A 25548-nucleotide genomic window follows, 5' to 3' on the forward strand; every position below is an offset into this window, starting at 1 on the left:
ATTGACGTAATGCGCGTCATTGAAAAAATGTGCAACCAGATATTCGAATAGTTAGAATATATGTGTGTTTTTTAGAGGGAATATTCGAACGTCATTTTTGAGCAATTTTGACAGCCCTAGTTCACAGATGCTGTCGCTTCAACCTAAACTCATTGTTAGCGCCAGTAGTAACAAAACCATGTCTCAGGACATGCAATCCATTTGCGATTATTCGGAATCAGACGATTTCGTTCAGCCATCTCCTTCTGCCACACGCCGCAGTCCCCGCATTCAATGCCGCACCTCTTCATGGGTGAGCTGGTCTTCTGAACACATACTAAACGCTCTCGAGGACGCCGGCATCCCTGTTAGCGAAGGAATTTCAAGAGAAGATGAATATTCTCTTGGCCCAGAATATACAGTACTGGCCAATCCACCTGCATCTACTTCTCCACATCCAGATGCCGCCGCAACCTCTGATCAACCGAAAAAAGCCAGTGGGAAAAGACCCGCAAAATCTACACCTAGCCCAGCTAAAAGAACATCACGACCGACACAAGAGATATCTCCTCCGGAATTTGCTGACCCTCCCGACACTAACCAGCTGCTTCTTTCTGCTGTTCAAAACTCATCCCAAACGGTTAAAGGGTTACAGTCCAAGATGACGGATTTTGAAAACTCCTTCGGCAACCCTGACCGCAGCCCAGATCTCGTTACAACCCGGCCTTCCTTTTCCGGTAACATCTCAGCGAGCATACCTTCTACATCGGCCTCTCTGCCCGCTCCTCTTCTCAGGATTCTCCCAACTTTAATCTCTCCTCATCAACACCAGCTCAAGCTTTCGGTAGGCGTTTTGTTCCACCCGCCGCCGCTACAGTATCTCAACATCTCAGGTCAAATATTATCCAAGGTAAGGACATCAACCTGGCTCCTTTACTCCTTCCTTCGCCTGCTGCTGACAGGAAAATGGTGGACAGCGGTGACGTGGCAGTTCTCCTCAACACTTAAGATCCACGTTTGCAACGCAATCTATCGTTTGGAGAGTTCGTAATTGCATTTAGCATTTACAGGGACAGCCTATGCCAAGTTTTCCCAGATAGGAGGGAAGAGTTAGACCTTTATCTATCAATGATGGCAGACTTTAATCAAAGGTACGGGAGGACTTTATTCTATGAGTATCATAAATCATTTTCTGCTAAATCCGAGTCTTGCATTTCACTCTACAATTCAAGACTTGACTGGTCCATCACTGATACCGAACTGCTAGTTCGTCACTTTGGCGGCCAAAGAAGTCGTGTCGTGTTCTATCTGCAGCGCTCACGGACACTCAGCTGCTCTTTCCCCGAAAGCTTTTCCCAGGCACGATCCGGCCGCTGTCTGTGGGACTGGAAACGTAGCTCCTCCAGTAGAGGGCGCCCTCTCGAAACACTTAATGGTAATCCCATTTACAATATGTTTAACGAAGCTGTGTGTTCATTGAATAATTGTCGTTTTGCTCATATTTGTAGCCTGTTCAAGGACCCGCACCCGAAATCAGTCTGCCCACGGCGATACAAACCCCAAATGAATCAATGAATGCATTCCGCTAGAACCATTCTCCCTTCACTACGCTTCGATGGATAACAGCCATACAGTTAATCAAGTTAGCTGGCCAAGGTGCTTGGCTGGCTAAAGCAGACATAAAAGACGCTTTTAAAACCATGCCAATTCACCCTGCTGACTGGCCACGATTCGGAGTTAAATGGGATTCAAAATTCTATTTCGCAGTAAGGCTTACTTTCGGGTGTAGAAGCAGCCCTCATATCTTCAACAGTCTCTCGGAAGCTTTGTGTTGGATCCTGCTGAACGTCTGCAAACTTCCATTCGTTTTGCATCTACTCGATGATTTCTTGCTAATCGATTTCCCTTCTCCCTATTCTACCATTCTCGATATCTTAAAGCAGGTTTTCAGCGACGTCGGCGTTCCCCTCTCTTCAGAGAAAACTCTGGGCCCCTCCACTAACCTAGAATTTCTAGGCATCTCCCTCGATACGGTTAAAATGCAAGCCTCTCTTCCCCTAGAAAAGCTTATAAGAATCCGATCTTTTTTGGATAATTTTTCCTCTCTACACGTCGTCTCGAAGCGCGATTTATTGTCCCTGTTGGGCCATCTAAATTTCGCTATGAGCATCATCCCACAAGGCTGGGCTTTCATATTGCGTCTACTAACGTCGGCACACTCCGTGCCCGATCTTAGTAATCCGGTCCAGTTAGACGAAGGCTGTCGGTCCGACATTACATTCTGGTCTCGCTTACTAAATGATTGGAACGGCATTTCTTTTTTCTATAACGAGGCTTTCGAATCATCCGCAGATTTACATTTATTCACCAACGCGGCTCCGTCCGTCGGGTTCGGGGGATATTTCCAAGGGCACTGGTTCGCAGATACCCCTTTTCCACCAAAGCATTTTGAGAGCCGGTTCGGAGCCGGTGCCTACTCGCGAACCAGTTCTTTTTGTTTCGACAGCCAAAGAACCGGTTCTCGGCCAGGAAAACTGGTTCCAAAGCGACACCAACTCTTTGCTGGACTAGAACCAGAGAACCGTTCTTTTATCACGTCATGCTTACGTCGGGGGCTGGGGGCGGGTTTAAATTTGTTCTAAACATCTTTTCTGACCGCAAAGCCAGGAGAAACATTTGCAGAAACACGATAGTCCGCCATTGTACTTGTTATGCTATGGCGTTTCTAGCGTTTTTTTTTATTTTTATTTTTTTTATTGAAAACATTATGTAAGCAAAGAAGAAAACAAGACAGGGGTACATAACTAATCAGAAAAGATTACATATCAAAGGAAAAGATTAAAAGACTTACATATTTCAATTGTTTTTTAAAGATTTCTTGGTACACGAGTTAGCGATAATCCCAAAGTGATGCTGTACTTGCAAGTGTTTCTAGCTAGGACGTACAGTGACGTACACAGTGACGTAACGACGTCGTTCGCTGGGCGCTCTAGTCAGTGGAAAAACAAACCGGTTCTGAGAAGGTTCGCAAGTTGAACCAACTCCGAACCAACTTTGAACCAGCACCAGTTCCGAACCAGTTCTTTTTTGGTGGAAAAGGGATAAGAGAGATGGCCGGACGAATTTCCTAAATCAACATCTAATTCACTCTCTTCAGCGCTATACAAACTATATCCTCTAGTTGTAGCCAGCGTAATCCGGGTTCCCGAGTGGTCTAGGAAACGCATTCTTATGTTTTGCGATAATGAAGCTACCGTAGCTATCATTAATAAAGGCAGGTCATCTTGCCCGATGATCATGCCTTTTCTGCGTTGCTTAATCTGGCAATCTGTCATTCACAACTTCATCATTAAAGCTGCTCACATACCTGGCCACTTCAATGTTGTCGCTGATCTCGCTTTCGTTTTCAGACCTTCAGACGACTCTGCCCCGCAGCCAACAAGGATTCCAGCACCCTGCCCTCCCCTTCCTGCCACAACGCTATATTAGAAGATTTGTTTTGCTCAGCTAGACTGTACATGTCTAAAGGCGCTGCTCCATCCACTCTCAAAGCTTATACTTCTGCCTGGCATTCGTTTTCAATGTTCTGTCTTGCCTTTCAACTTCCTTTATTTCCTATTTTGATTTCAACCGTTTGCTCCTTTCTCGTGTTCGATTTCGACAAACGTAATTTAAAAATCTCTTCCATTCGTAGTCTACTCGCAGGCGTTCATTTCTACGCCAAATATTTCAACCCCGATTCTCCTAGCCTTTTCACTGCTACTCCTATTCGCCTAATGCTCAAAGGCATAGCCAAAACTTCTACTGTGTCCCCCGACAAAAGGTTGCCTTTGACGTTACCTTTAATTCATAGGTTAATCATTTCAGTTCGCAACGGCCTCTTTTCCACTTACATCAACACTCTGCTAGAAGCGGTATTTCTAACAGCTTTTTACGGTTTCAAGCGTCCAGGAGAATTTACTTCAGCAACCAATACATTCGTTCCAGCCCGCGGTCTTTCCTTTTCAGATTTACATTTTTTCCTAATTTTTTCACACTCTTTCTTAAACATTCTAAGAACGACTCCAAAGGCTCCAGCGTTACTTTAACTATCTCTAAAATCAGTAGCGAATTTTGCCCCTTCTCTTCTATGACTAAATTCCTTAAAATCCGTCCCAGACATTCTGTTATTTCTCCCCTCTTCATTATACCCAACGGAGCACCTCTCTCTCATAACTGGTTCAGGTCCCATCTCAACTCTGTTCTCAAAAGCTGCAGCTTATCTCTGTAACAATGTTCAGGGAAGAAGGAGGCGGGAACCGGCGAACAATCAAAATATACTTTATTTAAAATAAAACAAACCAAAACACCGCCAGCAGCCCCTCGCGGACGACTGCTGGCTACCGAAAATAAATATAACTGCCAGCAGCCCCTCGCGGACGACTGCTGGCTAAAATAAAATACAAATACAAAAACCAAACACAACTAAAACACAGGCCTGTTCCTCTCTCTATCATCAACGTCGTCGCTCCTCCTTTATGCTTCCGCTCCTCCGTGAGAGATGCGAGACCGGTGTGCTTCACAGGTGCTGCTCATTAGCCATCGCACCACCGGCCTCGCGCCGTTCTCTCACGTCCCTCGGCCGTCCTGTTCGCCACAATCTCCCTCTCAGTTCACCGGACATTCCTTCAGGATCGGTGCTGCCACCACAGCAGCCGAGCGTGGTATCTCTACAGCTGCTATCAAAATCCTGGGCAGATGGTCCTCCTCAGCATTCGAGTCTTGCATAAGACCAGATTTAAAATCCATCCTCGAAGCTTAGCAAGCTCTCCAGTCATGATCTAGGTAAATTTCTATCTATTTACTGGTGGTGGTGTTTTGCCAAAGCAGCTTGGCACTTTTCATGATAGTATGGTTTAGCTACTAAACCAAGACGGCCCGCGGGCTAGGTGTCTGTTTAAACGTCTGTTTTACACAATAGTTTTAAGCGGCTGCGGCCAAGTGCCAAACCAAAATGACCCGCGGCTATGTGCTCTATCAAAAGACGGCAGTGAGCCCTGTGTACTATCAAAGATGCCCTGTGGCCACGCGTCCTATCACAAGATGGCCTGTGGCCCATGTGTCCCATCAAAAGATGGCCTGTGGCCCATGTGTCCCATCAAAAGATGGCCTGTGGCTCATGTGTCCTATCAAAAGATGGCCTGTGGCCCATGTGTTCTATCAAAAGATGGCCTGTGGCCCATGTGTCCTATCAAAAGATGGCCTGTGGCCCATGTGTCCTATCAAAAGATGGCCTGTGGCCCATGTGTCCTATCAAAAGATGGCCTGTGGCCCATGTGTCCTATCAAAGGATGGCCTGTGGCCCATGTGACTTATCAAAAGATACCCTGTTAAAAAAAAACACAAGTAATGTGAGTAAAAACACAGCGGCAACAGATGCCATCATGGGTGGGAGTGGCAGACCAACTGCAGCAAGGAGCAATTAAAGACATTTTAAGAGAATTTGGAAAAATGGCTGAAAAATCATATATACAGTAACTTTTAAGATGTTTTAATGGTTTATCACTTTCGACAAATAGGTGGCGCAGTTATGAAATCGATGTGATGTGGTCAGAGTGAGGTGACAATGACACACAAAGTTTGGTGTCAAAATGTGAAGGCATTGCAGAGATAAAGACTTAATAGTCATTTTGGCAGCATGCCTCAAATTTGCTGCTGCGGTATACGAAAACGGTTTCGTCTATCGTCACGAAATCCATAACTTTTAGTCGGCAAGGTCTGGAGATGATATGATTCGATTTTGGTGAAAATCGGACGAATGGTCTAGGAGAAGTTAAAAAAAGAAGGTTTTGAAAGTAAATAAAGATGGCGGACAGGAAGTTTGTCCAAATACGTCAAACTTGGTATCATGTTCTCGGCATGACCCAAGGAATCTATTAAGATGAGTGTCATTACAATAGGCATATTTTTTCAAAACTTATTAGCATTTTTGGATATATCATTTTAACTTTTGAACAACAGGTGGTGCTGTCTAGAAATTTTTTGAGTACCTTCAGGGGATGGTGTTGGTGGCAAATTCTGAGTTTTATAATGTTACAGAAATGCATTTGTTAAATATAGCATTTTACATCACAAAACTGTATCGAAGTCAATGGGAATTTCATGTTTTGTTCTATTATAGCGCCACCAAGAGGCAAAATACCACAATTTTTTTCATGTGTCTTTGGAATGAGCCCATACATGTGTGTGCCAAATTTGGTGAAAATATCTCAATTCGCTTCGGAGTTATAGACATTTATATGAAAAAACGCGTCAAAAATGACTGACACATGACTTGGATTTAATTTTACTACCCCTTACTATCAATATTTTGGCATTTGGACTTCAGCATGTAGTTAACAAGCTATGGTTCCAAACTTCTGACGGTGGTTTCGTCTCGGTTTCGAAGATATCGGCAAATGTTTTTTAAGCGCTCAATCACAACACTACACAAACCGTAAGGCAAAACCTAGCATGTTTGATATCTGTGGACTCGGCAAGGATTCAGGAACCTAACGAGATGACTCTCGTGGAAATAAGTCAACCACACCCAGAGTTATAAGCTTTGAAAAATAAATTTTACCACTAGGTGGCGCTGTTTCGAAACTTCTCAGGCTCCTTCAGGGCATCGTACTGATGACCCATACCGAGTTTCGTAACAATTCGTTCATGCGTTCAGAAAATACAGCATTTTAGCACATAATTCAAAATGGCCCACAGCCAAAATGGCCGATCTGGGAAAATTGGATATCGCTCGACTCGACATGACTCTCTAGCCGTTTCTCAATGTCAAGGATACTTCCTTGGCAGGATTGATCCTTCCAAGTCATTTCCTTCAGAGGCTAGGCGAGGCTCCTCTTTAGCATTCGGAGAAGACGTAAATGGAACAGGCTAGCAAGTGTACGTCATTGCGTCATTACGTCAGTGAAAAGGTCCGCTTTTGGCGCTGCAAAAATTCAAAAAGATCAAAAAGTTGTGATGTACACTACCGTTCAAAGGTTTGGGGCCAGTACGATTTTAAATGCTTTTAAAAGAATTATCTTCTGCTAATCATGTTAAATTACTTTGTACAACTTAACTTGTTATTTATTAAAAAAATGCCAGTGACGGCAACCAAGCTAACAATTTTTAAATGACAGGTCTGGTTCAGTTAGCCATCAATAACGTAATTTGTATAATTTGTAATATAAATACGGTAGTAATTAGTACTGGCATTTAAATGTTAAACTTAACTTATATGTACTACGGTTATAACAAATGTATGGTAACGTGAATACTTACATTTAAAAGCATATTGCCCTGTTATTGCTCCGACTCCGCTAACGTCTGACATTTTTTATTTTTTGGACAAGATCAAAGCTGGCGCATAGGATTGTGGGTGATTTGAGACCGCGAAGGCTACACATATGCATCCTTTCCTGTGTATGGGATATTTTTCGAACGAAGGACTCAGTCCTTGGTTGAAATTCTGAGGATCCTCGACATTGGAACAGTCCTTCGACGGATGTCGATGACGTAGCATCCTCGAAATAACGGCTTCCGAGGATCCTTCCTTGACATTGAGAAACACCTTCTGAATCTAACGAGACCACTTTTATGATTTTTGGACAAACCGTTCAGAAGTTATAAGCAAAAATAGCCATTTTCTGTATCTCTGGACCAGTAGGTGGCGCTGTGCCGAAACGCAGCATGTTGCCTCAAGTTATGCTTGTGATGACATGGACCAAGTTTGGTCTCAATATGATAAAGCGTTGCGAAGATACAGCCTTAAGTCCGTTTTCACAAGCACTACGTACAAATTTTTCGTGCGTTTATCGAAAACGGTTTGACGAATCAACTTGAATTCCATAACTTTTTGTCAGCACTGCCTGAAGATGATCTGGTTCAATTTTCGTGCCAATCGGACAAACCGTCTAGGACGAGTTCGAAAAAGTAGCTTTTTGAGAAAATTCAAGATGGCGGCCATATTTTTTTGACGGAAAAGGACCTCATGGGGTGCAATCGAATCGTCATGAGCTCAGGAATCAGAGGGGGAAATAATTTTGTTGATTGGCCTTACGGTTCAGAAGTTATCAGCAAAATAAGTGAAATTTTGGACAGGTGGTGGCGCTAGAGGGAATGACTTAGAAACACCAAAATTGGTGTATTTAATGTTGGGACTGTCCTCTATCAGAATGTCAAACCAAAACAACTTTCCCGCAATCGGTTCTATGGGCTGCCATAGACTCCAAGAGCGGAATAATAATAATAATAAGAACGCCAACGATTACAATAGGTGCCTCCGCACCTTTGGTGCTTGGCCCCTGATAATAAGAACCGGAACAGATACAATAGGTGCCTCCGCACCTTCGGTGATTGGCCCCTAATAAGAACCGGAACAGATACAATAGGTGCCTCCGCACCTTCGGCGCTTGGCCCCTAAATATTCATCCACCAACTGTAAATAAATTTAGGTAACAAAATAAAATAAGGTTGCTTCGGTTAATTTTTATACAGGAAATGATTGCTTATAATGTGGCACTATTGAATGACCCGCAAGACGGCCGGGTCTTCAGTCTGTACTCGCGTTCTCAAGTTCAGGGCAGTGAATCAGCTAACGTTACCATATAGGCAAAAGTTCACTTCAATAAAGAACAAGGTGACATCCGAGTTTGAATTCAGGTATTTAAAAAAGCTCCAAAAAAGAGATGTTCTTCTATTTTTTAAAGATTGCCATTACATAACCTGCCAAAATAACCTTTGTAACTGCCACGGTCGATTTTTAATCGAGATTAAGGTTAAATAAAAATACTAAAAAAATAAGAGAGCTGTAAACACATCGCAGGCTTGATCTGTTTCTGCATGAGTGCAAAAGAGAACCCATGTGGTTGCTTATCTGCTGTATAATGTATTACATCTAATGTTAGGTCGTACACAATATAGACTGTAAAAAAGAATAGGGTCGTGCACAAAATAGCTTCACTTACCTGAACAGCGGTTGGGTTGTCTGACAGACGTCTTCTACACCCTTCAGCGGGAGAAATTTCAAACGACGCATCACGTGAACCTCATCCACCAACCAGAAAGCTGCTGTACCGTGGGGATCGCACCAAAATAAACAATAGTTCACTGCACCGTTAACTGCACATATTTTTAAACTGTTATTTAGTATATATATATATATATATATATATATATATATATATATATATATATATATACATATACAGGTCCTTCTCTAAAAATTAGCATATTGTGATAAAGTTCATTATTTTCCATAATGTAATGATAAAAATTAAACTTTTATATATTTTAGATTCATTGCACACTAACTGAAATATTTCAGGTCTTTTATGGTTTTAATACTGATGATTTTGGCATAAAGCTCATGAAAACCCAAAATTCCTATCTCAAAAAATTAGCATATCATGAAAAGGGTCTCTAAACGAGCTATTAACCTAATCATCTGAATCAACTAATTAACTCTAAACACCTGCAAAAGATTCCTGAGGCTTTTAAAAACTCCCAGCCTGTTTCATTACTCAAAACTGCATCTCTGTAGCCCAGGTCAGGCGCTTCTGCCGCTGTTTCTGGTTCAAAAGTGGCTTGACCTGGGGAATGCAGCACCTGTAGCCCATTTCCTGCACACGCCTGTGCACGGTGGCTCTGGATGTTTCTACTCCAGACTCAGTCCACTGCTTCCGCAGGTCCCCCAAGGTCTGGAATCGGTCCTTCTCCACAATCTTCCTCAAGGTCCGGTCACCTCTTCTCGTTGTGCAGTGTTTTTTGCCACACTTTTTCCTTCCCACAGACTTCCCACTGAGGTGCCTTGATATAGCACTCTGGGAACAGCCTATTTGTTCAGAAATTCTGTGTCTTACCCTCTTGCTTGAGGGTGTCAATGATGGCCTTCTGGACAGCAGTCAGGTCGGCAGTCTTACCCATGATTGCGGTTTTGAGTAATGAAACAGGCTGGGAGTTTTTAAAAGCCTCAGGAATCTTTTGCAGGTGTTTAGGGTTAATTAGTTGATTCAGATGATTAGGTTAATAGCTCGTTTAGAGACCCTTTTCATGATATGCTAATTTTTTGAGATGGGAATTTTGGGTTTTCATTAGCTGTATGCCAAATTCATCAGTATTAAAACAATAAAAGACCTGAAATATTTCAGTTGGTGTGCAATGAATGTAAAATATATGAAAGTTTAATTTTTATCATTACATTATGGAAAATAATGAACTTTATCACAATATGCTAATTTTTTGAGAAGGACCTGTATATATATATATACATATAGTAAGTTTTAACATGATTTAGTGGTGCTTAAACTAAAGAGTTTAAATTAACTCAATTGTCATGTTAGGAAAATTTATATTTTGTTCATGTCAAATGGATTTTGGATTTTTTAAATGATTATTGAATTTTGTGAACACTGCTGAAAACTAAATGCTAGATTTATTAATTATTTATCATTTTTTCTGGACATAGCTTTTTTCACTGACTCATAAGTCAATTCATATTATTATTGTTATTAATTATTAAAATCATTAAATCTCTGTTGAGTTTAGATAACTGCACCATCCATGGACAACACTTTAAACTGTTTTATTTCTCCCGTGAAAAATTGTGGTGGTGGGGGGACAGTCATTGAATATATAGTAGCGGCCTAAATACTTATAATTTGTCCAGTACACAAAGTATGGCCCATAATCGCTACACTGATCTGGGCCACACAGCTCCCATGCACAATTGTCCCAAATGTTGTCTGCCGTCATGCAGTGCCATCATTGCCACACTTGGCCCGCAGTTGGCTGACATGATCTGGGCCACACACCTCCCATCCAAAATCGGCCCAAATGTTGTCTGCCGTCATGCATGTAGTGCCATTATTGCCACACATGGCCCACAGTTGGCTGACATGATACATGCCAGTGCCGGCAACACGCCAACAGTGCCATGATGAGGCCACATTTGGGCCAAGTCTGTTTGCTATGTGGGTGATAGTCAGATTTACGAGAAATTTCAGTCTGGTTTTAAACTACGTCATAGTTCAGAATCTGCACTTTTACGAGTCATGAATGACATTTTGCTCGGTACTGACACAGGGAAATCTGTGGCTCTGGTCCTGTTGGACCTCAGCTCTGCTTTTGACCTGGTCGACCATGATATTTTAATCTCTCGCCTTGAAGCTTCTACAGGTTTTAGGGGTATGGTGTTGGAATGGTTCCGCTGATATTTGTTTAACAGAAGCTATTCTGTTTGCATCGGGAAACAGTGCTCATCTAAAATGAAACTTGGGTCCGGCGTTCCACAGGGTTCTATCCTTGGGCCAGAACTATTTAATCTGTATATGTTACCTCTAGGTTCTATTTTAACTAAACATGGGGTTTCTTTTCACCTGTATGCCGATGATACCCAAATTTACTTGCCCCTAAATCGTGATGACAAGTCTGCCTTAAAGCCACTACTGGACTGTATAGATGAACTAAAACTATGGCTTACTGATAACTTTTTGAGTCTGAATGAAAACAAGACAGAAATTATCCTGTTTGGCCCCAGTGATCGTAGTACACATGCTTGTGACCTTCAAACGTTGTCACCTTTCAGTACCACCAGTATTCGGAATCTGGGGTCTGGATTGATAACAACATTAACCTTGAAAAGCAGATAAGTGCTGTTGTAAAATCCTGCTTCTTTCATCTTCCATTTTTGTCTAGTAAACACTTTGAGATAGCTATGCATGCATTTGTAACATCCAGATTCAACTATTGTAATTCTTTATATATTGGAGTTCCTCAGAAACACATCAACATTCTACAATTAGTCCAAAATGCAGCTGCACGCCTCCTCAAAGGAAAACGTAAATTTGAACACATTACTCCGGTTCTGATCTCGCTTCACTGGCTACCGATACAATTTTGAATAGATTTTGAAGTTTTGCTTTTTAAAAAAAATCTTTACAGAATTTAGCTCCTCAGTACCTATCTGAACTGCTTCACCCAGATTATAAGTCAAGATCACTTAGATCGGGGGATTTGCACTTACTTTCTGTCCCCAGGACCAGATTAAAAAATAGAGGTGACCGTGCTAGCCTACCTTTCAATATCAGATCTGACCAAACTCTGACACTTTTTAAAACCTCTCTGAAAACGCACATTTTTCATTAGCTTTTAATGTACCTTGATGTGTCAGTCTTCTCTCTTTGACGTGTACTTGTTGGTTTTGTGCATGTATTGTCTATCTTTGTACTGCTTTGTTAAGCACTTTGGTCAACATCAGTTGTTTTTAAATGTGCTATACAAATAAAATTGTATTGCATTGTATTGTATTAAAAAAAGTCCTAAAATGTATTGAATTTAACTCCATGATTCCTGTATCATAATCTTGTACAACTGTTGTCATTCAATTTTGACTATTAACAAGAGGATTACATAACTTACCTTTGGTACATCAAATATCTGATATTTGATAAACAGATCTCACTTGTTTTCTGTTATTAAATCAGGGTTCACTTGAATATTCACATTTATCCTCCAGAACTCATTCTAACAACTTAATATGTTTTAATGATTCAGACCAGATGGAAGTGAAAGAGCAAATACAAGAACTGAAGTTAAAGGTGATTATGCTGTAGTTTGTTTCAGCCTGTTGATACCAATAAAATGATTTAATGTGACTATTAACTGAAGATCTCAGACATCACCATAATGAATGAGCTGAAAACAGGGAACTTTTGGAGACAAAGAGGTTTTTTAGCACCTCGGTTAAACATGATGGCCCTGTACTTTTTTAATGTAGGTTGGATAAAAACACAGTGATCACAGTTCACAGTTCATCCAGGACCATCCAAAATCAAACATGAAGATACTGAGGAACAAACAGGTTGGTGTCCATTCTTGATTCTTCATTATGACTGCTTTGGTAGATGTGAATTAATAAGCAGTATATGGATGATACATGATAGAGAAATGCATCCAAATGATCATAACCAGCATGTTAACAAGTGAATGACAGAATAACAAGTGAAAGATCTGATCTCTGTTGCATTCTGTTAATAAATAAGGGTTCACTTAAACTGATTCTAACTTGATTTGTATTTTAGACCAGGTGAGAGTGAAAGAGCAAAGACAAGAACTGAATGGAGGAGGAACATTGTAACTTTACTTTTTAAAGAAAAAAAGCCAAAAAGACGCACACCTGACCTCAGTGTGGAAAGACTTTTACACAGAAAGGAAATGTATCGGTTACCTAACGTAACCTTGGTTCTCTCTAGAAAATGGAACGAGTATTGCGTAAGTTAGCTTACGCTACGGGAAAGATTCATCTTCTCGAGATATTGAAGCCAAAAAATTATCCTTAATTTTGTATTCATTGTCAATGCAGTGCAGCAGCTAGCAGACCTAGAGCAGGCTGTCTAGCGTGCTCATAGGCTGCCCTGCGGGAACTGCAGCAGCCTACCACTGAGCCCGACGTGACGTCACGTCCAAAGAAGGGCGCTCGCGCCTTCACAGCGTCAAAGCCCACCAGAATGGGCGTGGCTTAGCGTATATAAGCAGGGCTCGTAGGCTGTATTCTCCGGTTTTCATCGACTGAAGCGAAAAACGCTCGTGGCGCGAGCACGGCAGGTTACGCAATACTCGTTCCCTCTTCTAGAGCGAACCGAGGTTACGTTAGGTAACCGATACGTTCTCTTACGAGAGGTTCTCTCGTATTGCGTAAGTTAGCTAACGCTACGGGAACCCTTTGTCAACGCCGTGCACACCAAGCATCCACAATGTGTACCAGGGCTTTCCAGGGAACCCAAATAAGTGGGAAATAAGGCGGCCAGCAACGCGGGCCAGCACTTGTACATAAGTCAAGTCAAGTCAAGTCAAATATATTTATATAGCGCTTTTCACAATACAGATTGTATCAAAGCTGCTTCACAGTATCAATCAAAACAACTTAATGTTTGTTTATTACTGGAAAAAAGACATCCAAGTTTGGTAGAGCTGATCAATGGTATGATTGGTTAATTAATTTGAATATCCCCAACTGAGCAAGCCAAAGGCAACAGTGGCAAGGAACCGAAAAACTCCATCCAGTGACCTAATGGTGTCCTAACACCCCATCAGGTGACCCAATGGAGAAAAAAAACCTTGGGAGAACCCAGGCTCAGTCGGGGGCCAGTTCTCCTCTGGCGTTTATGAACTAGAGGCCGAATTTACAGTAACTGTAAGATAAAAAATTTATATGAATGCCTGGCTAAATAGATGCGTCTTCAGTCTAGTTTTAAACTGGGAGAGCGAGTCTGAGTCTCGAACAATATCAGGAAGGCTATTCCAGAGCTTCGGAGCTAAATGTGAAAATGCTCTGCCTCCTTTGGTGGATCTGGATATCCTAGGAATGACCAGAAACCTCGAATCTAGTGATCTTAAAGAGCGCGATGGATTGTAAGGCGATAGAAGATCCGTTAAATAGACTGGAGCTAAACCATTTAGAGCTTTATAAGTCAAAAGCAATACCTTGTAATTAATACGGAACTTTATAGGTAACCAATGAAGTGATGATAAAATCGGTGTTATATGATCATATTTTCTTAATCTAGTAAGAACTCTAGCGGCTGCATTTTGGACTAACTGTAGCTTGTTTATTGAAGATGCAGGACAACCAGCTAATAAAGCATTACAGTAATCTAGTCTCGAGGTCATGAATGCATGAACTAACTTTTCTGCATCAGAGACTGATAGCATATTACGTAGCTTAGCAATGTTTCTAAGGTGGAAAAAGGCTGTTTTTGTAACATATGAAATATGCTTTTCAAAAGACAGGTTGCAGTCTAATGTAACACCCAGGTCTTTTACTGTAGCGGATAGAGTAACAGGGCATCCTACTATGTTAAAGTCGTGCTGTGAAAGGTTTTGTGGACGGTTTTTAGAACCGATAAGTATTACCTCTGTCTTGTCTGGATTTAATAAAAGAAAATTATGCTTCATCCAATCTTTTATATCTTTAACACAGTCTGTCAATTTGGATAATTTAGCGTATTCATCTGGCCGTGAGGAAATATATATTTGAGTGTCATCAGCATAACAATGGAAACTAATTCCATGTTTCCTTAGAATATTACCAAGTGGCAGCATATATATTGAGAATAATAAAGGGCCTAACACAGATCCCTGCGGCACTCCATAGTTTGCCGAAGTTATAATCGATTTTTCTCCATTTAAGTAGACGAAATGGTAGCGGTCAGATAAGTATGACCTGAACCAGCTTAATGCTTGTCCTTGAACACCAGTGTAATTTTGTAGTCGATCTAAGAGTATTGTGTGATCTATAGTATCGAACGCAGCACTAAGATCAAGTAAAACTAGTACTGAGATACAGCCTTGGTCCGAAGCTAAAAGTAAATCATTTGTGATTCTAACAAGCGCAGTTTCAGTGCTATGATGTGGCCTGAATCCAGACTGAAACTTTTCATAGATGTCGTTTTCTTGCAAGAAAGAGCCGAGTTGAGCGGACACAACTTTTTCTAATATTTTTGACATAAATGGAAGATTCGAAATGGGTCTGTAATTTGCTAGGTTATTTGGATCTAATTGTGGTTTCTTAATAAGAGGTTTTATAACTGCCAGCTTGAACGTTCTTGGAACATGACCTAAAGATAAAGATGAGTTAATAATATTGAGAAGAGGCTCTTCCACTACAGGTAACACTTCTTTCAGTAGTTCAGTTGGTATAGGATCTAATAAACATGTTGTTGTTTTAGATGAAGTGATAAGTTTATTTAACTCTTTTTGTTCTATGGTTGTAAAGCATTGTAATTGTTCTTGCGGGGTGATAATTGCGGCCGAATTATAAGGCGCGAGCAAAGATCGAACGTTTACGATTTTGATTCTGATGCTTTCAATTTTCTCGGTGAAGAAGTTCATGAAATCATTACTACTAAACTGTAACGAGGTATTTTGTTCAGACGACGTCTGTTTATTTGTTAGTCTAGCCACGGTATTAAATAAAAACCTTGGATTATTTCGGTTGTTTTCTATTAATTTGCTGAGGTGCTCAGCCCTGGCCGTTTTAAGTGCCTTTTTATAAAGTGACATACTGTCTTTCCACGCGATTCTAAAGACCTCTAAATTAGTTTTTTTCCATTTACGCTCTAAATTACGGGTTTCTCTCTTTAAAACATACGTAGTATTATTGTACCATGGTGCTATACTTTTTTCTCTGACCTTTTTTAATCTAATGGGTGCAACAATATCCAATGTTCTAGAGAGAATGTTGCTCATAGTGCTAGTTAGTTCGTCTAATTCATCTGTTTGTTTGGGTTCAGGCAGCAGCTGAGACAGATCAGATAAGCTATTTGAGAAATGATCTATGGTGGATGGACGAATTGTTCTACCTGGTCGATAACGTGGCGCAGCATGACATATTACAGCAGTGCGTAATATGCAAGTTACCAAGTAGTGGTCAGTGACATCATCACTTTGTGGAATGATATCTATATCGGTTGGATCGGTTCCATATGATATAATTAAATCGAGTGTATGATTAAGACGATGAGTTGGTCCGGTGACGTTTTGCTTGACCCCGAAGGAGTTTAATAAATCTGTAAACGCAGCCCCTAACGCATCATTTAAATTATCTACGTGTATGTTAAAATCTCCAACAATTAATGCTTTATCGACGTTGACCAAAAGATCTGATAGAAAGTCAGCAAACTCTTTTAGGAAATTGGCGTAAGGCCCTGGAGGTCTATATACGGTAGCCAATGCTAGAGATAATAGGGATTTTTTTCTTACATCTAAGAGCGTAACATTTAGCACAAGCACTTCAAACGAATTAAACCTATGACGAGTTTTCTGAGTAACATTAAGGATATCTCTGTAGATTGTTGCAACACCGCCGCCACGACCGATCAGACGGGGCTCATGCTTATAACAGTATCCTGGCGGAGTAGACTCATTTAGACCGAAATAATCATTTGGTTTAAGCCAGGTTTCAGTAAGGCACAGAACATCGAAATTATTATCTGTGACCATTTCATTTACAATAACCGCCTTAGGTGTGAGCGATCTAATGTTTAGAAGACCTAGCTTTAGAAATTGTTTTTGTTCACTAATAGCGAGATTTTTTGTTTTAATAACAATTAGATTTTTTCTAGATCCTGCAGTAGATTTATTATTTGATCTTAGTAAACGAGGAATAGACACAGTTTCTATGCAATGTTCTACACTAGTATTAATATCAATTAAATTGGTGCAGTAGAGACTATGATTTGGATTTTTGGTTACTAGTCAAATGGTATTTAACATCTTGGAGATGTTATCCGACAGAAGATCTGCCCCGATTCTACTTGGGTGTAAGCCATCAGCGCGGAAGAGCCTTGGTCGCTCCCAAAACAGATTCCAATTATTTACAAAAATCAATTTCTGCTCATTGCACCATGACAATAACCATTCATTTAGCGCGAATAATCTACTGAACTTTTCATGCCCTCGTCGGTACGTAGGAAGCGGTCCAGACACAATAATCGATGTTTCAGGCGATGTGCTGCGTACCGTATCGATAAGGCTCCTGAAGTCTTTCTTCAGAACCTCCGTCTGTCGCAGCCTAGTGTCGTTAGCTCCCGCATGCAGCACAACAGCTCCGACGCGCTCGTCACCGTTCAAGATCTCAGTTACCCGCGCAGTGATATCGAGAACACGAGCACCAGGAAAGCAGTGACTGTGCACCTTACTTTTACCTAACGTAGCGTGGACGTGTCGGACGGTGGAATCGCCGATGATCACAGCATCGCGTTCCGTTTCGCGAAGAGGGGAGAAGCGGTTCTGAGTGGAGATCTCGAAAACCGGGAGGGGCGAAAAGATTCTTGTCCTGGCTCGCGGCTTCCGCGGAACCACCCAGGCTTCGTGGTGGTGTGTTGGAGCCGGAGTGAATGAAATCATGGCTGATCGTGACCTGGACGCTCGGGACCAATGCTGAGAAACGCACGGAGTAGACGAGGTCAGCGTCAGCGGGTTACTAACGTTAATCACTGATCCGTGTGCATCAGCGCGTGATGTTTCAAGAGCTAAACGCCGGTCTCTCAGCTCAGCTTGTCTCTCTAGAAGGTCAAGGATCTGCTTTTCTACAGCTTCTAATTCAGACTGCACCGCAAGCAATTCAGATTTGTTCTCATCTGCACCAAGAGGTAGATAACATACACCTGATATATTCGCCATTTTAACAGATGGACAGTAAGTTAGCAATGATGCAACCAGTGATGCTATTAATATTTATACTAATTTATGACTCAAGTCTTGGGTATAACCGTCTTTTTAGTGGTATGGGTGTAATATAGACGCAGGATAGACGGGAAAACAAACAAACTCACAGCAGGCAACGAGGCTGACAAAAGCAGTCGATCGCAGGGCGAGCAGCAGTGAAGCGGTGTCTCGCTCTACGACCAACAATCAATGTTCAAACCGTATTTGCGCAAACAAACAAACGCAAACAAACAGACTCACAGCGGGTAACGAGGCTGACAAAAGCAGTCGATCGCAGGGCGAGCAGCAGTGAAGCGGTGTCTCGCTCTACGACCAACAACCAACGTTCAAACCGTATTTGCGCAAACAAACAAACGCAAACAAACAAACTCACAGCGGGTAACGAGGCTGACAAAAACAGTCGATCGCAGGGCGAGCAGCAGTGAAGCGGTGTCTCGCTCTACGACCAACAACCAATGCTCAAACCGTATCCGCGCAAACAAACAAACTCACAGCGGGCAACGAGGCCGACAAAAGCAGTCGATCGCAGGGCAACAGTCAAAGCGAGTCAAACAGGACAGCGAGCATAAGCGAGCATAAGCACTCATAGGGAATACAGAGCGGCATCGCCGGTCTGCATAAGCATATAGCACATACCCAATAGTGCAGCTCAACCAGAAGAGCTAGTATAAGTGAGAGTAGCCTGCGCACGAACATATCTGGACAGAACGTACATCTCACTTAAACTGACAGAAGTTTTGCCTGCAGAGCGGGAACTTCTAGGTTATAAAACCTGACAAAGGTGGACGGGGAGGCCCAGCCCGCCGTCACACATATGTCATGAATAGAAATTCCGCTGGACCATGCCCACGATGAGGCCATGCCTCTGGTGGAATGAGCCCTGATGCCCAAGGGGCATTGCAGACCTGTCGACGCGTAAGCGGCTGCTTTTGCGTCCACAATCCATATGAATAAGCTTTGTTTCGAGGCGGCGAGACCCTTGGTGCGCCCACCAAATGAAACGAAAAGCTGCTCCGAGCGCCTGAAAGGGGCGGAGCACGCAGTGTAAACCCTCAGCGCCCTGACTGGGCAGAGGAGATTAATGTCGCTCTCGCTATCAGATAAAGGCAGAGCCGAAAGTGAAATGACCTGCGCTCTGAATGGAGTGCCAATCACTTTAGGAACATAGCCATGTCTAGGTTTGAGGATGACTTTTGAGTCATTTGGCCCGAACTCGAGACACGCGGCGCTGACAGACAGCGCGTGTAAGTCCCCCACACGTTTCATTGATGACAGGGCTGTCAGGAAAACGGTTTTGATTGATAGGTACTTCAACTCCACGGAATCCAGTGGTTCGAAAGGGAAAGCTTTCAGGGCCTCGAGGACCAGCGAAAGATCCCACATAGGAACCGACGGGGGGCGCGGAGGGTTCATCCTTCTAGCTCCTCTAAGGAAGCGGATGATAAGCTCCTTTTTTCCTTGTAACCGGCCTCGCGTCGACTCAGCGAACGCAGCAACGGCCGCCACATAGACTTTGAGCGTGGATGGGAATCTCCCCTTATCCAACAGCTCCTGTAGGAGACAGAGCAGCCGCGAGACCCCACACGTCCGTGGGTCCAGGTTTTTGTCCGTGCACCATTTGGAGAACACAGACCATTTAGACGCGTAAGCTTTCTAGTAGAGGGATCTCTAGACTGCCTGATTGTGTTCATCACTCCTTCTGGCAGGGCAGCGGGTACCCGTTGATCACCCAAGCGTGCAGAGACCAGCGCTCTGGATGGGGATGCCAGATCGAGCCGCGACCTTGCGTGAGGAGATTAGTGACAGCCGCGTCAGCTCCGGGAACCAAATCTGATTCTCCCAGCGCGGGGCTATGAGGAGCACCGAGTGGCGCGTTTCCCTGATTCTCTTGATTACCTGCGGTAGCAAAGAGATCGGAGGGAAGGCATACAGAGGGCGGCTGGGCCAGACTTGGGCCAGCGCGTCCTCGTTCTTCGAAAAGAACATTGGGCAGTGAGCGTTGTCTTTTGACGCAAATAGGTCGACTTCCGCTTTGCCGAATAGGCGCCATAATTTCTGGACCGTTTGGGGGTGCAGGGACCATTCCCCTGGGGGAACGTTGTCCCTGGAAAGTTTGTCTGGGGTGTCGTTCAGGTGGCCTGGCACATGTGCAGATCTCAGCGAGCGCAGGTGATGCTGAGACCACGTGAGGAGGCGCTCTGTCAGATCGCAGAGGTTCCTGGATCTGACGCCGCCCTGACGGTTCATGTAGGAAACCACTGACATGTTATCTGATCGGACTAGAAAATGGTGGTCCTGTATGAACGTGAGGAAGTGCTTCAGCGCGTTCTCGACCTCTTTCATTTCCAGACAGTTTATGTGAAGGAGCTTCTCCTGGTTTGACCACAGGCCAAAGACCGGTGTGCCCTCGAAGAGCGCACCCCAACCTGTGTTGGACGCATCTGTCGAGATGGCCTTTCGGTACGAGACCGCTGTAACACATCATAACACCCCGCTGATACCAGTCGGCTGTTAACCAGGGCTGCAGAGCCGTAATACAGGTCTGAGTCACTCTGATTCGTTCGCAGCCAGCAGCCCAAGCTCGGCGAGACACGCGAGCATTGAGCCAGCGATGTAGCGATGAAGCACTGCTGCAGCTGAGGCCATACAGCCCAGCATCCTCTGGAATGTCTTCAGAGGGATGATGCTGCCCTTCCGGAAAGACGCGGCTAGGTGTCGAACACGGCGCGCGCTGTGTCGATAAACGAGCCTTCACGGCCACAGAGTCTAGTTCTATTCCTAGAAAGGAAATTGACTGACTGGGCACTACTGAGCTCTTGGTCCAGTTGACCGTGAGACCCAAGCTCTCCATGTGACTGAGGAGCACAGTTCTGTGAGATAGAAGTTGTGCCTCTGACTGTGCCGAAATCAGCCAGTCGTCCAGATAGTTCATAATTCGCAACCCCTGATTCCTCAAGGGGGCGAGAGCCGCGTCCATGCACTTTGTAAATGTACGGGGTGCCAGGGAAAAGCCGAACGGCAGGACGGTGTATTGATAAACCTGACCATCGAAGGCGAATCTCAAGAATGGCCTGTGACGGGGTATTATCTGAATCTGGAAAATGGCATCTTTCAGATTGAGAGAAATAAACCAGTCCCTCGGGCGAACGTGCACGAGGATTTTCCTGGTGGTAAGCATTTTGAACGGTCTTTTCATAAGCACCTTGTTCAAACATCTCAGATCTAAGATGTGTCTGAAGGCTCCGTCCTTCTTGGGTACGAGAAAATAACGGCTGTAGAAGCCTGACTCGCTCAGAGAAGGCGGTACCAGTTCTATGGCCCCTTTGCACAGCAGCTTCGCTATTTCTGCGCGGAGTAGATGTGCTACTTCTGCATTCACAGTTGTTGCGGTCCGCGCGGGGGACGGCGAGTGAACTGTAGCAAATAGCCGTGCTTATTGTGCTCAGCACCCATTCTGAAACCCCTGGAAAGACTTCCCATGCTTTTATATATGTAGCTAGGGGGCGAATGGTCTCCGGGTTCTGACCGCCGCATACTGCGGGGTCGAGAAATTGAACCGGAGGTGTGGGCGCAGCGCGCGCGCCCTCAGTGCTTGCAACCGGCAGCTCGCTGACCGCCGTGACAGGCTGATACATAAGAGGCGTCCCGATTGCCGTGAATGGGGAGCGCCCTTTTATCACTTCGTGATGTGCGAGCGGAGCCTTTGGCGGAGTGTATGTTAGTAAGCGTGAGCGCTTTTGTGCGGGCACGAGACTTACACATAAATTTGACGTCCCGATCGCTTTGGACGGGGAGCGTTTTATGATCGCCCTGCGTTTTGTGACAACGCTTAAATGCACGGGCCGTGCTCGGGGAGAGGCTTGTGTTAGTAAGCGTGAGCGCTCGCCGGCGGGCACGTGACTTACGTTCATAATCTGACTGAATACACTTCTTACATTCAACACTCGAGCAGCTTTTGCCTGCTTTATGAGAGTGGGCTCTGTGAATGACACGGGAAGTGTTGTGCTTGTGTGTAGGGGTGAACACTGGGAAGTGGGCACTTTTTCTACACTCAAAACACCCTCGGCGTAGGCCGGATAGCCAGGAATTATACTCTTTATTAGATTTCTCTGGGTCGCCGTGAAAACGGCGTTTGTGTGCAGGCGAGAGGGTTTTTCTACCGGCTCGTTATAAATGAACCACTGCAGTAGCCTGTTTGAAGGGGACTGACAGGGAGAAAAGCATTGACGGCGGTCCAGCCGCAGCGGGACTCGGCCGCCTTTTCCTTCCTGTTAATGCTAGGAACGCTTCGCGTGCTCGGGCTTCAGCGCGATCCTTTGCCGAGGCCCTCTGGTGGGCGGTCTGTGACGGCTGTCCGAGCGCGACCGCCCTGGCGTCGCTGCGAATGCTGGCTAGGCTGCGATGGGCGCTGAGTGGTAGTTCGTGCAGGGGGCGGGTCACGTGAGCGGCCTGTAGCGGAACTCGAGCGCCAAGGCAGGAAGAGATTCATGGCCTGCGTGGTCTTTTGAACCTCCGAGAAGCGGTCGACGAGCCCGCTCACCGCTGGGCCGAAGAGACCGGTAGGGGAAAGAGGAGCGTTGAGGAAGGTGGCGAGCTCGGATTGAAGTGGGATTGGAGCCTCTTGGAGAAAGGTGCATTCCACGACTTAGCCAGTTCTGCGTGAAGTTCAGGCAGAAACGGGGCAGCCCTGGCTGGGGGCGCTTGACGGCGGCGACTCTGAAGAAAGCAGCCGTCGAGTCTGTTAGGTGCGGGCTCCTTGGGCGGCGACCACTCGAGCCCGAGTCGATCGACAGCCTGAGAGAGGAGGCGCAACAGCTCAGCGTCCACTCCAGCCTGGGTCCAGCCGGATTCCTGGATGGAAGAGGCGGAGGAGTGGTGAGAACCTGACTAGTTCTCGCTGTCCGATGCCAGGATGGAACAGTAATCCTTAGTGGCCTGTTCCTCGGCCACGTCATCAGAAGCGACGGCAGTGCGGCAAGTGGGCGGCAGCTGCGCGTCGCTTAGGAGAGGCGGAGAAGGCGAGAGCGAGGCTCGAGGGAGGGTATTCGGTGAGCGCGTCGCGGTGGCCACAGGCTCCGGCATCCTGAGGGATTGGCGATTCTTTTTGCGCGGTCCTGCAAAGGGTGGAGTGGGGTTGAATGCTTCGACTCGAGCCCACATGGTTGACATCAGAAGCGCGTCGCAGAACTCGCATCCCTCAGACGAGAGGGCGCGGGCTGCGTGTTCCTGGCCCAGGCAGAGACCGCAGATCTCGTGGCGGTCTCTATCGCTGAGCGTGCCTCCACACGAGCCGCAGGAAATGCAAGGCATCTTGAAAAAGACGCTCGCTGCTCTTTTAGAGTGATGCTTAGTGAGGTAAAAAGGATACGTCGCCGGATAGCGTAGCTCGCACGGATGGCTGAAGGTGGCGAAGACGGCCGGCTTCTCCAGGCGCTGTCCTAAGCTGGCTAGTCGCTTCCTCGACGGCAGCGGCTTCTCTCTAGATCCAGCGATGCGAAGAGCCTCGCTGAAGAGATGGAAATCAGACAATACAGCCTACGAGCCCTGCTTATACACGCTAAGCCACGCCCATTCTGGCGGGCTTTGACGCTGTGAAGGCGCGAGCGCCCTTCATTGGACGTGACGTCACGTCTGGCTCAGTGGTAGGCTGCTGCAGTTCCCGCAGGGCAGCCTATGAGCACGCTAGACAGCCTGCTCTAGGTCTGCTAGCTGCTGCACTGCATTGACAATGAATACAAAATTAAGGATAATTTTTTGGCTTCAATATTTCGAGAAGATGAATCTTTCCCGTAGCGTAAGCTAACTTACGCAATACGAGAGAACCTCACGTAAGAGAACCTTAACACACATGAGAATTCACACTGGAGAGAAACCGTATACATGCACTCAGTGTGGAAAGAGTTTCACATTTTTATCCACACTCAAGTATCATCTGCACATTCACTCTGGAGAAAAGCCATTTAAATGTGATCAGTGTGGTAAAGATTTTATTTTATCACCAAACTAAAATATAACCTAAAAGTTAATTCAGATGAGAAGCCTTATGTGTGTTCTCTCTGTGGAAAGAGTTATTCAAGGCTGTTCGGTTTTAAACAGCACGAAAAAACACACAATGAAGATCATATGTGAAAAACAAAAACAATCAGTTATTTATTAAAATATGAAACAATTCCTGAATTTGACCATTTTTTTTTTTACTTTTGTTTTAGTTACATAAAGCCTGTTATTACATAAACAGATGTATGTACAATAACAACAAATAAAATTACCATTTCACTCACAATGTGTGATTTTGTGAGTAAAAGGTTTCTACAGATCCAATAATTAAAAGAAACTGAGATTCAGATAAAGAAAACGCATAGTGAAATAAACTTTAATTCTGTGACGTTTGTAGGATTATCTGTGAACAGGCCCTTTAATGAACACACCACCACATTCCACAGTTCGGAACGACTCCCCATCGAACCATTAGTAAGTCATAAAACACAGTCATGGTGCCAAGATGGCTAAAGGAGATGGTACCCCCCTTTCCTTTCCAGTGCCTGTCTAATCTCACACCAGCGATGCCAGGAGAGCAGGAAAAGATTCATCTTTGTTCCCCAAACTTAAGACCAAATGGCCAAGAAACCCTGTGGTGACCCCAATGCATAAATCCACAGCCTTATCAGGAAACGAAGGGTGCTAAGGCATTCCCATGGCCCGGAATCACCACAGACCTTAAACCAGGGACTCCTCTTCTCTGCAGGTGTATATTCGAGAGACTTTTGTCTCCAAAAACCAGATACTGAAATTAACCCACTCAAGGTTTTTAACAAACAACGGTCTCAAAATTGCTTCCAATAAGCTGAATTAATAACCAGTATTTACCTCCCATATATCTTATCATGTATGCTTCATATAATCTGGAGTTATCTTTGTGTGTCTAACATTGATTACAGCCTATTCTTAGGTTTTTCTACCTCGATTATAAGAACTAATCACCAGAAGTTGCCTCATATATCCTCTGTATTATGTATGCTTTATATTACCCAAGTTCGTTCGTTCTGTCTGTTAAACATTTATCACAGTTAAATCCTTATTAACTCCTACCTCAACTATGGGAAATATATGTTATTTGGTGCCTACTTGATGGGTAAACGATTTCTAGAATTTTGATATAAACTAAAGTAGATTTTTGTAGGATGCACCATATTTTAAACTATGAAGTTGGCTTATTAAAGCATTTAAAGCTCCAGTAGGTAACTTTTGTAAACAAATATTTGTTAAAACTGTCATTATGTCCTGGCAGTAGAATATGAGTCAGATAATCTGTGAAAAAATCAAGCT

General features: G+C 44.2%; 1 protein-coding gene across 1 annotated transcript in view; it reads left to right on the forward strand.

Moving 5' to 3' along the window:
- The window catches only part of LOC143715491 (uncharacterized), a 659702-nt gene that overhangs the window by 8825 nt on the left and 625329 nt on the right, over positions 1-25548 (forward strand). The gene's annotated exons all lie outside the window — the stretch shown is intronic.

Source organism: Siphateles boraxobius, unplaced genomic scaffold (genome assembly GCF_051911475.1).
Source record: "Siphateles boraxobius isolate OS27281-9 unplaced genomic scaffold, OSU_SipBor_1 6, whole genome shotgun sequence".
In the NCBI taxonomy this organism is placed as follows: domain Eukaryota; kingdom Metazoa; phylum Chordata; class Actinopteri; order Cypriniformes; family Leuciscidae; genus Siphateles; species Siphateles boraxobius.